The sequence below is a fragment of the Prionailurus bengalensis genome, chromosome C1 (genome assembly GCF_016509475.1).
Source record: "Prionailurus bengalensis isolate Pbe53 chromosome C1, Fcat_Pben_1.1_paternal_pri, whole genome shotgun sequence".
In the NCBI taxonomy this organism is placed as follows: Eukaryota; Metazoa; Chordata; class Mammalia; order Carnivora; family Felidae; genus Prionailurus; species Prionailurus bengalensis.
Window position 1 is genome coordinate 88886817 of NC_057345.1, and position 13280 is coordinate 88900096.

Consider the following 13280-nt stretch of genomic DNA (forward strand, 5'->3'; position numbering starts at 1 on the left):
ATAGTTAAAGTTATGCATAATAAAGTGTGGATAGTAGGTTGTTTGATTTCAAAGGAGGGCGATAATGCATGTGCTGAAATGGTCTGAGAAAGCTTGATGGAAAAGGAAGGTCTTCATATAGATAAAGAGGATTTGTAAGAAAGAGAAAGGAGGGAGGGATATATCAAGAATAAAAAAGTTATGGCAGAAGCACAAGGGACTGAAGACTGTATGGCAGTGAATATATCAGTTGATTAGTGCTGGAGAGCGGGGGATTCATGGGATACTAATGGAAAATAGGTTGGAAAGGTAGAGTAAGACTAACAACAGAATGCATTTTCTGTCAAGATTTTCCTGTTAGATTTGATATATTGACACCAGCAATGATATTTGTGAATATAAAGGATATCACTATCTATGCAAGATAATGAAATTGTAGAAACTATCATTCCTTATATTAATACAGAATTAGTTTATTAAGTTTTACTGTATATTACCTTTTTGGCTTGCTTCCCTCCTCACACCAGCTCCCAGCTATGCAGTTTAAACAAAACTGAATTCTTCAGTCCACTTTCATATAGGTCTGCCAGTCTTTGAATGGTTTAAGATTTTCATGAACCTGTATTTGTCAGTCGTCACTCCAGACTTCTATTGTCATATGTTGAAATAATTGGTTTTGAATGACAACCTGCTTCCTGCTTACTACTTTTATGTCATTGGGGATAGAAATAATAGAACTATCCCTTGATTTAACTGTCAATCAAGTGACACCTCAAGCATACTATAAAACTACACAAAGCCCCTCAATCTGCCGGGAACTAATGATTTTTACAATACTGCTGGCTTAGTAAAAGAAAGTTCATAAAAAAAAATGCTTCCCTATGTCATGAGTATTAATATGTTTTCAAATTAAAAAATGGAATTCTATCCAGTAAAATTCCACTTCAATGAAAATAAACTTCTATAATTTTCATTTGAGAACAAAAGCAATTGCTATATTTCCTGCTTTTTGTTCTAAAAGTAAAAAAACCAATAAAGAAATGTGTATGCATTTAACAAAAAGGCCTAGAAAGGGTGGGAAAAAGGACTAATATTTCAGTATTTTTTCTGAGAAAGATAATGTTTCAGGAAAATACAGTATTTTTTGTTTTGTTTGTTTTTTAATATTTTTAATGTTTTTTAATAATTTATTTTCAAGCTAGCTAACATATAGTGTAGTCTGGGCTTCAGGAGTAGACTCCTGTGATTGATCACATGTACAGCACCTCAATGCCCATCACCTATTTTCCCCACCCCTATCAACCATATCAGTATGTTCTCTATTTAGGGTCTCTTAATGGTTTGCCTCTCTCTCTGTAACTTATTTTTCCTTCCTTTCCCTTATGGTCTTCTGTTAAGTTTCTCAAATTCCACATATGAGTGAAAACATATGGTATGTCTTTCTCTGACTGACCTATTTCACTTAGCAAAATACCTTCCAGTTCCATTCACGTTGTTGCAAATGGCAAGATTTCATTCTTTTTCATTGCTGAGTAGTATTCCACTGTGTATACATATACCACTTCTTTATCCATTTATCAGTTGATGGACATTTAGGCTGTTTCCATAATTTAGCTTTCGTTGATAGCACTGATATAAACACTGGGGTACATGTGCCTCTACAAACCAGCACTCTTGTATCCTTTGGATAAATTCCTACTAGTGTTATTGCTGGGTCATAGCATAATTCTTTTTTGAGTAACCTCCTCACTGTTTTCCAGAGCTGCTGCACCAGTTTGCATTCCCACCAACAGTGCAAAAGAGTTCCTCTTTCTCCACATCCTCGCCAACATCTGTCATTTCCTAAGTTGTTCCACTTGAGAGGTGTGAGGTGGTATCTCAGTATGGTTTTGATTTGTATTTCCCTGATGATGGGTGATGTTGAGCATCTTTTTACATGTCTGTTTGCCATCTTGATTCTTCTTTGGAAAAGTGTCTATTCATGTCTTCTGCCCATTTCTTCACTGAATTTGTTTTTGGGTGTTGAGTTTATTTGGTAAGTTCTTTACAGATTTTTGACATTAACTCTATCTGACATGTCATTTGCAAATATCTTCTCCCATTCTGTTGGTTGCCTTTTAGTTTTGTTGATTGTTTCCTTTCCTGTGCAGAAGCTTTTTATCTTGATGAGGTCCCAATAGTTCATTTTTGTTTTTATTTCCCTTGCCTTTGGAGATGTGTCAAGTAAGAAATTGCTATGGCTGAAGTCATAGAGGTCTTTTCCTGCTTTCTCCTCTAGGGTTTTGATGGTTTCCTGTCTCACATTTAGATCTTTCATCCATTTTGAATTTATTTTTGTGAATGGTGTAAGAAAGTGGTCTAGTTTCATTCTTCTGCTTATTGCTGTCCAGTTTTCCCAGAACAATTTGCTAAAGTTACTGTCTTTTTCCCATTGGATATTCTTTCCTGCTTTGTCAAAGATTGGTTGGCCATATGTTTGTGGGTCCAATTCTGGGTTCTTTATTCTATTCGATTGATGTATGTGTCTGCTTTTGTGCCAATATCATACTGTCTTCATGCTTACAGATTTGTAATACAGTCTAAAGTCCAGGATTTTTATTCCTCCAGCTTTGGTTTTCTTTTTCAACATTACTTTGGCTATTTGGGCTCTATTGTGGTTCCATACACAATTTAGGATTGTGCGTTCTAGCTCTGTGAAGAATGCTGGTGCTATTTTGATTGGGATTGCATTGAATGTGTAAATTGCTTTGGGCAGTATTGACATTTTAACAATGTGTGTTGTTCTAATCCATGAGCATGGAATGTTTTTCCATTTCTTTGTGTCTTCTTTAGTTTCTTTCATAAGCTTTGTATAGTTTTCAGCATACGGTCTTTTACATCTTTGATTAGGTTTATTCCTAAGTATTTTACGGTTCTTGGTGCAATTGTAAATTGAACCAATTCCTTGATATCTCTTTGTGTTGTTTCATTATTGGTGTCTAAAAATGCAACTGCTTTCTGTATATTGATTTTATATCCTGCGACTTTGCTGAATTCCTGTATCAGATCTAGAAGTTTTTGGGTTGAGGAGTCTTTCATGTTTTCCATGTAGAGTATCATGTCATCTGCAAAAAGTGAAATTTTGACTTCTTTTTTGCCAATTTGGATGCCTTTTATTTCATTTTGTTGTCTTATTGCTGAAGCTAGGAATTCCAACACTATCTTAAACAACAGTGGTGAGAGTGGAAATTCCTCTCAGGTGGAAAGCTCTCCTGATCTCAGTGGGAAAGCTCTGTTTTTCTCCATTGAGGATGATATTAGCTGTGGGCCTTTCATATATGGCTGTTATGATGTTAAGGTATGTTCCTTCTATCCCAACTTTCTTGAGGGTTTTTATTAATAAAGGATGCTTTATTTTGCCAAATACTTTTTCTGCATCTATTGACAGGATTATATGTTTCTTATCCTTTCTTTTATTAATGTGATGTATCACATTGACTGATTTGTGAATATTGAACCAGCCCTATAGTCCAGGAATGAATCCCACTTGATCGTGGTGAATAATTCTTTTTATGTGCTGTTGAATTTGATTTGCTAGTATCTTGTTGAGAATTTTTGAATCCATGTTCATCAGGGGCATTGGCCTGTAATTCTTCTTTTTTGTGTGGTCTCTGTCTGGTTTGGGAATCAAGGTAATGCTGGCTTCATAGAATGAGTCTGGAAGTTTTCCTTCCATTTCTATTTTTTGGAACAGCTTGAAAAGGATAAGTATTAAAGAGTTAACCCTTTAAAAATCTGGTAGAATTACCCAGGGAAGCCATCTGGTCCAGGACTCTTATTTGTTGGAAGATTTTTGATAACTGATTCAATTTCTTCACTAGTTATGGATCTGTTCAAATTTTCTATTTCTTCCCATTTGAGTTTTGGTAGTGTGTGGGTGTTTAGGAACTTGTCTATTTCTTTCAGGTTGTCCAGTTTGTTGGCATATAATTTTTCATAGTATTCCCTGTTAATTGCTTGTATTTCTGAGGGATTGGTTGTAATAAATCCATTTTCATTCATGATTTTATCTACTTGGGTCCTCTCTTTTCTTTTTGAGAAGCCTGGCTACAGGTTTATCAATTATGTTTATTTTTTTCAAACAACCAACTCTTGATTTCATTGATCTGTTCTACTGTGTTGTTTTTTTTTTGTTTTTGTTTTTTGTTTTTGGATTCTATATTGTTTATTTTTGCTCTGATCTTTATTATTTCTCTTCTTCTACTGGGTTTGGGGTGTCTTTGCCGTTCTGCTTCTAGTTCCTTTAGGTGTGCTGTTAGATTTTGTATTGGGGATTTTTCTTGTTTCTTGAGATAGGCTTGGATTGTAATGTATTTTACTCTTAGGACTGCCTTTGCTGCATCCCAAAGGGTTTGGATTATTGTATTTTCAGTTTCATTTGTTTCTATATATTTTTAAATTTCTTCTCTGATTGCCTGGTTGACCCATTCATTCTTTAGTAGGATGTTCTTTAACCTCCATGCTTTTGGAGGTTTTCTGACTTTTTCCTGTGGTTGATTTCAAGTTTCATAGCATTGTGATCTTAAAGTGTGTGTGATATGATATCAATTCTTTTATATTTATTGAGGTCTTTTTTGTGACCCAGTATGTGATCTATCTTGGAGAATGTTCATGTGCACTCGAGAAGAATGTGTATTCTGCTGCTTTAGGATGAAAAGTTCTAAATAGATCTGTCAAGTCCATCTGGTCCAGTGTATCAATCAGGGCCATTGTTTCTTTATTGATTTTCTGTGTATATGATCTGTTGATTGCTATAAATGGAGTATTAAAGTCCCCTGTAATTACAACAATCTTACCAATAAGATTGCTTATGTTTGTGATTAATTGTCATATATTTGGGTGCTACCGAATTTGGTGCTTAGACATTTATAACTGTTAGCTCTTCCTGATGGATAGACCCTGTAATTATTATATAATGCCCTTCTTCATCTCTTGTTACAGCCTTTAATTTAAAGTCTAGTTTGTCTGATATAAGTGTGGCTACTCCAGCTTTCTTTTGACTTCCAGTACCATGATAGATAGTTCTCCATCCCCTCACTTTCAATTTCAAGGTGTCCTCAGGTCTAAAATGGTTCTCTTTTAGACAGCAAGTAGATGGGTCTTTTTTTTTTTTTTTTTTTCTTTTTTAATCCATTCTGATACCCTGTGTCTTTTGATTGGAGCATTTAGTCCATTTACATTCAGTGTTATTATTTGAAGATATGAGTTTAGAGTCATTATGTTATCTGTAGCTTTCATGCTTGTAGTGATGTCTCTGGTACTTTGTGTTCCTTGCAACATTTCACTCACAGAGTCCCCCTTAGGATCTTTTGTAGGGCTGGTTCAGTGGTGATGAATTCCTTCAGTTTTTGTTTGTTTGGGAAAACCTTAATCTCACCTTCCATTCTGAATGACGAGCTTGCTGGATAAAGGATTCTTGGCTGCATATTTTTCCTTTTTATCACATTGAAAATTTCCTGCCACTCCTTTCTGGTCTGCCAAGTTTCAGTAGATATGTCTGCTGCTACCCTTATGTGTCTACCCTTATAGGTTAAGACCTGTTTATCCCTAGCTGCTTTCAGAATTCTCTCTTTATCTTTGTATTTTGCCAGTTTCACTATCATATGTCATGCAGAAATTAATTCAAGTTACATCTGAAGGGAGTTGTCTGTGCCTCCTGAATTTCAATGTCTATTTCCTTCCTCAGATTGGGGAAATTCTCAGTTATGATTTGTTCAAGTACACCTTCAGCCCCTTTCTCTCTCTGTCTTCTTTTTCTTCTTCTTCTGGAACTCCTACGATACAGATATTGTTCCATTTCATTGAATCACTTAGTTCTATAATTCTCCTCTCATGATCCAGAATATTTTTATCTCTCTTTTTCTCAGCTTCATCTTTTTCCATTATTTTATCTTCTATTTCACCTATTCTCCCCTCTGCCTCTTCAATCCTCTCTGTCACCGCCTTTAATTTATTTTGTATCTCATTTATAGCATTTTTAATTAATCATGACTATTTTTTTAGTTACTTGATCTCTGCAGCAATAGATTCTCTGCTGTCTTCCATGCTTTTTTCAAGCCCAGCAATTAATCTTAAGACTAATATTCTAAATTCCTGTTCAACAGTTACATTGTTTATATCTGTTTTGATCAATTATTTAGCTGTCATTTCTTCCTGGACTTTCTTTTGAGGAGAAATCTTCTGTTTCATCACTTTGGCTAGTTTTCTGTTCCTTATTCATTTTAAAACCTTGTTATATGTCCTGCACCTGTGAACACTACTATATTAAAGAGGGGTCATGCACTGTTCAGGGCCTGGCCCTTCAGGAGGTGTTTTTTGGAGTGAGTTATTTGCTGTCTATTGTTGTGACTTGGGTTACTTTATCTCTCTACTTGTAGTGATGTTTTAGACCCTCCACCAGGTGTGCTTTGATTTGTTTATTGAAGTAGCCCTGGAAAGGAAAACAGGCAAACAAAAAAAACCAAAAACAAACAAACAAAAAAAACAAACAAAAAATAAAACCAAACAAACACACATGCAAACACTCAAAAAACCCCCAAAACAAAAAACCAGAAACACCAGCTACAAGTACAAACAGGGTGGAAGTGGTGCTGATGGAAGAGGCCTTATCCCATACAAAGAGAGAAATGACAGGGACAGGAAAAAGAAAAAATAAAAATTGACCAGGTAGAGAAACCATATGGCTTAATCCAGAGAGAGAGAAAGGAAAATAAATATGGAGATGTAGAATGTATCAAGAGAATAGATTAAATATGTCTGCTTAAACAAACAACAACCAGAGAAACCAGACTAGAGGAGGGAAGAGATAAGAAGAAAAGGAAGGAAGAATATATCTATATAATAAGAATTGTCTGAGAATTAAACCAGACAATGCAACCATGCTGTTCTGGAGGACGGGCTGTCTGGTTCATCGGTGTCAGTTCCACTCTCGTAGATACACAGTTACCAGGTGCAGAGGGACGTGGTTTGTTGTAGGTGGGTCCTGCCTCTATTGTGGGCCTGCTGTCGTTCCCTGAAGGTTCCCCACCTGTGGCCCATTAGGTTGTCCAGGTGGGTCCCTGGAAACAATCTGCCTCTTTTCCTCCCAGACTCTTGGGTTTCAAAATTCTTTGGTGTCAACATGGCTTTGTTTGAGAGACATGGGAACTTTGGATCCCTCTACTTCTCCTCCATGTTGGCCCCTTCCTTCAACCCCTTACTTCTGAGGAACTGCTGCTCAGATCCTCTGGGGGAGGGTCTAACTGAGCAATGACCAGGTGCCAGCCTGCCCCCAGGAACGTTGGTGAGACTGCGCTGCTGCTGGTACCCAGAGACTGCGACTGGGTGCCAGCCCACCCCAGAAAAAGTTTGCATGATTTTGTAACAGCAGCATTTCAGGCATTATGGAAAATCACAACACCATCTAGTGCCAGGCTTCTTCATTAACCTCCTTATTCCAATACCCGTGAATGTGATTGTTCTCTGGTGTCTGCTGGGACCTTTGCCTGTGGGGTGGCCTCACAGCCTCTACCAAATGTCCTCCCTGCAAGGGAAGTGCCACTCCCCAGTGGCCCATGGACCCCTTGGAGCTTGCTCTCTGCTCCTAGGGATTTGCCCTTCCCACCAGAGCACCGCAAGGTATCAACCTGTGGAGTTTCAGACTCTGCGCTCCCTGTGTATAGTCTTAATGAAATTTAAACCCTCTCCTTTCTCCTTTATCCCTTTTTTGTTGAGTCCCTGTGGCTGTTTCCACTTTTCCACTTTCTCTGCAGATACTTTTGGCGGGGGGGTGTGCTTTTCCCATACTCTCTCCTCCCCTGTCTCCAACCTCTCTCCACAAGCAAAACCAGCTCCCTGCCCTCTGTGGCTTCTCTCCCTGCTGGTTCACCTCTCCGTGCCGTGTACCCGCCAAGTTCTGTGGTTCAGGTTGTACAGATTGCTGTGTTAATCCTCAGATCAGTTTTCTAGGTGTGCCAGATGGTTCATTGTTGATCTGGCTGTGTTTCAGGGTTGAGAGACACAAAAAAAGCTTCCATGCCCTGCCATGGAAGAGGCATCTTGGCCTCTTGGCCTCTCCTCCAAAAGGAGGTTCTTTACTCTGACATTGCTATGGATGGCTTAGGAGGAATCAGACACAACTGTATTTATGATAGACTGTGTCTTAGTTACCTCAGTGTCCCGTTGCTCCAAAAGCAAAAGTGGTTCAAATGGGTAAAATACTTGGGTTCTTGATGGTCCAATGACCGCTTTTTGTTATGCTAAAAGTTTCTCAGTTGTTGTGTTCTTTTTCATATTCCAAGACTATTTCTGTTCACCAGTTCATTAAAGGATATGATAAGGACATCCAGATAGAAGAGATGCATAGGATGTGGTATAGGGAAGGAATGTGGAGCTTCCTTTCTATCCAGAGATACTCCATTCTCCCCAAATCTCCCTGTGTTCCAATTTCTGTCTTTTATGTGTTTTAATAGCTTGTTATGTGTCCCACACCTGTGAGTACTACTATATTAAAAAGGGGTCATCCTCTCTCCAGGGCCTAGCACTTCAAGAAGTGTTTTTGGAGTGTGTTGCATGCACTCTGTTGTGTCTTTGGCTATTCTATCCCACTGCTCACAGTGGGGGATTGTTTGGACCTTTCACCAGGTGTGCTTTGATTTTTTCATTGCAGTAACCCTGGAAAAAAGGGAAAAAAGTGTATGTTGGAGGGGAAGACTTATCTGGTACAAAGAGAAAAATGAAAGGAGCGGCGGGGGGGGGGGGGGGAAGAAAAAACAAAAACAAGACAGGGAATCAGGGAAACTATAAGTCTTAATCCAGAGAGTGAGAGAGAGGAAAATAAAGAAGAAGGAGATACAGAAAATGTGTAAAAAGAATAGAATAAAAATGATTTTAAACAAACAACCAGGACAGAGAAAGGGAACAAAAAGGATATATAATAATAGGAATTGACCAAAAATCAAATCATAAACTATGAGCCTGATTCCAAATGAAAGAAAAAAAAAGGAGGGGGCAGGTAGGAAAAAAAAGGGAAGAGAGAAGAGATGGAAAGAAAAGAAAAGAGAAAACAACAACAACAACAACAACAGACTAACATACAAAATAACTGGACAGTTGTCTGTTGGTGCCTGGAACCGGTGGCTGTGCTCGTCTGGAGAAGAGGCCGTATGATTCCATCAGTGTCCATCTCACTCCAGTAGATAAGCAGTTACCAGCATGGAGGGGTGGCATTTGGTGAAGAGGTCCCTGGGCTGACTCCTCTCCTCTGCAGGCACTCACACATGGTCGGCTCCAATGTGAAGAAAGCCACGCAACTCTGATAACTCTAATCTGTATCTCCTAAGGCTGTTTGCAAAGTAGAAACTGGCTTTCTTGGTATCTTTGTATTTTTCATTCCCCAGACTGTGGTCCAGAGAGGTTTTTCTCTTACCCAAATACAATACCACACTTCTACAGCCTCCCGTCTCTTCCTTTTATTTCTCCACCAACATCGTTCCCCCACTCCATGACTATGCTGCTCTTTCTATCTCTCCCAATTCACAAACACGCAACTTGTCCTGCCAAGTTGTCTCTTTCCACTTGTGGAAATGTTTTTGTCACTCTGCAGCCTCTATGCCTGGGTATTCCAAGCGTTCTGACCTCAATACAGCTGTGGGGACAAGGGGAATTCTGGTTCCCCTACTTCTCCACCATCTTAACTCCACTCAAAAAATACAGTTTTATTTTATAGAGATTTAATTTTGGATATACTATATGGACATATTTTAGAGGTACTGTATGCAGGCTTAGATGCTTCCCAATGTGTAGTACATTTTTCTGGGTCTTGGAGTCAAACTAATTGAAAAAGCAAACAAGAATAAGGAAGATAAAAACCAAAACATCACCTCTAGTAAAAAGCTGATACAGGAGAAAACAATTTGTATCAACGGGCAAGTGGCATTTCTAATGGTGAACCGAAGAATTAGGCATTCCCACTCAACAGCCTGAAATGTGGCAGGGCTCTCCCCTAGAGAGGAGCAAAGCCTCTCTAGGAAAACAAACAAACAAACTAACAGAATATTTTATCAGCATGTAAAGCATTCACAAGGGAAAGAGGAGTGTGTCCAATATTTCTGTCCAAACATCAAGAAGATGTTATCCACTTTCTCTAGTGAGTGAAGTGGTAGTGTTCTGTAAATGTGAAACCAAAGTGTTCTGTAAATGTAGCTATTCCTCAGGAAAAGGAATAAGTAGAGAAAAACCATCTGCATGCTTTTTGGTATTTTAGAAGGGGAATAAGTATTTTGTATTAAAATCAACAAGTTTAAAGGAAAAAAGAAAAAAGGAAAAGAATATGAAAACATAGCTTCTTAATTACAGTTTCTATCTATATATTTTCATTATTCTTTGCTAGTGACATTTTAATAGAATTTCAGAACTTTCTATAGTGGTTAGCTTGCTTTGGAATTCCTTTGCCTGCCTAATGATTATTTTTGGTCTTCTTTTCCTCCTACCATTATGCATTAAGAAGAGCATTCTGCAATTTTACAATTTTAGGGTCCACAATTCTTCCATTAAAACTTTTTGTTGCTGTTAACTAATCTTAAAAAATAACATGTTTGTCATTCAAAGGAGATTCTAATTTCACTACAGTAAATATTAAAAAAAAAGGCTTACTGAGGAATGTTATAAACACATATTGTAGACATTTCGTTATTCCACAGGCAGTTATGCTTTGACTAGCACATCTGGACTGGGTGGCCACAGAAAGTACTACATACAGTAAAAAGGGAGCAGCCCCCACTCCCACAATGTCACATAAATATGGAGAGGGAATAGGAAGTGACTTTGTTAGAAAAGATGGCTTCTAGGGGTGCCTGGGTGGCTCAGTCAGTTAAGTATCCGACTTGGTCTCAGGTCATCATCTCGCAGTTCATGAGTTCAAACCCCGCATCGGGCTCTGTACTGACAACTCAGAGTCTGGAGCCTACTTCAGATTCTGTGTTTCTCTCTCTGCCCCTCCCCCACTCAGGATCTGTCTCTCTCTGTTTGTCCGTCTCTCACTCAAAAAATAAATAAAACAAAAAAGAAAAGAAAAGATGGCTTCTAGTCCAGCTTCTAATACTACTCTTCTCCCATTGAGGTCAGTGAGACCTGTGGTGTCAGCTTCTTGGTATGCAACCAGAAGAGAAAAGGAAATGAGTTTTCAAAGAAAATTGAATTTATCTCTTTTCACTGCCCCAAAGATTTAGTAGATGTTAATGGCTTAATATAGTTTTTATTAACTGAATTAATTTTTTAATGAAAAGAATTTAAATAATTATTTAAAAATATGGAGATATGGTGTCTTAACTCAGAGGTGTGAGTTATTGACATCATAATGGGGAAGATATATAAGTAGGCTCTCGGTAAGTCTTCCAACCACTAACTGTCAGTAACTGCCTACTATTTCATTTTCCACTGTTACATGTCAACATTTTGTTACTATTTTTAACAGCACCATTCTTTAATAGCACCATTTTTATAAAATATACAATATTGAAAATAAGTGGAATATAACCCACAAGTAGTGTAAATACTTTAATATTTAGTTTTCTGCTATAGTAATGCCACATAATCAACAATTTCAAAATCTCAGTAATTTAAAGTAACAAATGATTATGGTTTTTGCTCCCAAGTCTGCAGGTTATTGGGGTTAGCCTCTCCTTCATGCTGTGGTTTACCTGAGCTTGACTCCTGGCTGTGGGGGTGAAGTCACATCTGATCCACTTTCTTCAATCAGTGGCTACTCAAGGTATGTTCTTTTCATGGTGCAAGGCAGAAATACAAGGGAACAAGTCTTTGAAAGGACATATAAAACCTTTGCTTGCCTCAATATGCAAGCATTCCACTGGTCAAAACAAGACACATGGTCAAGCTCAATATCAATTGGCTGAGTGGGAAAATGTACTCTATATTATAATAGGAATTGCAAAGTCATATGGCAAAAGACATGGGTGTTTATTTCTTTAACATTAACAGCTAAAGAGTTTGGAGTAACAATCCAAATGAAAAATATCAAAGACAAATAAAATAAAAAAACTAAACGTGAATTTTATCATGGACACTTAAGGACAAATATGATATTCTGAATCAGCAACATATTAGACATTACATGCACGTGCATACTTTCCTCTACAGCAATTCTAAGATTTTATAATTTCCTTTTATAATTAATTATTTTAGTTAGTAATAACTCTTAGTGATAGTACAATCTGGGGTCACCTGACCTAGAAATCCTCAACATGTGCATGTGATGAATATTTATTGTATTTGCTGTCAAGCATCTTTTCCTCCTTTTTTGGTAACTGTGCATCACCTTCCTATTAAGAAACCACCTGGAGGCCATGTTTCACCCATTCTGTGAAGACACAGCTGACCTCATATCTCATCTCCAGGGGTAAGAATGTGATCTATGCTGATTGTTATCACATTCCATTCCCCTGTCACAATGTTTGGGTTCTTTTTTTTTTTTTTTTTTTTATTTTATTTTTTTTATGAAATTTATTGACAAATTGGTTTCCATACAACACCCAGTGCTCATCCCAAAAGGTGCCCTCCTCAATACCCATCACCCACCCTCTCCTCCCTCCCACCCCCCATCAACCCTCAGTTTGTTCTCAGTTTTTAACAGTCTCTTATGCTTTGGCTCTCTCCCATTCTAACCTCTTTATTTTTTTTTCCTTCCCCTCCCCCATGGGTTCCTGTTAAGTTTCTCAGGATCCACATAAGAGTGAAACCATATGGTATCTGTCTTTCTCTGTATGGCTTATTTCACTTAGCATCACACTCTCCAGTTCCATCCACGTTGCTACAAAAGGCCATATTTCATTTTTTCTCATTGCCACGTAATATTCCATTGTGTATATAAACCACAATTTCTTTATCCATTCATCAGTTGATGGACATTTAGGCTCTTTCCATAATTTGGCTATTGTTGAGAGTGCTGCTATGAACATTGGGGTACAAGTGGCCCTATGCATCAGTGCTCCTGTATCCCTTGGATAAATTCCTAGCAGTGCTATTGCTGGGTCATAGGGTAGGTCTATTTTTAATTTTCTGAGGAACCTCCACACTGCTTTCCAGAGCGGCTGCACCAATTTGCATTCCCACCAACAGTGCAAGAGGGTTCCCGTTTCTCCACATCCTCTCCAGCATCTATAGTCTCCTGATTTGTTCATTTTGGCCACTCTGACTGGCGTGAGGTGATACCTGAGTGTGGTTTTGATTTGTATTTCCCTGATAAGGAGCGACGCTGAACATCTTTT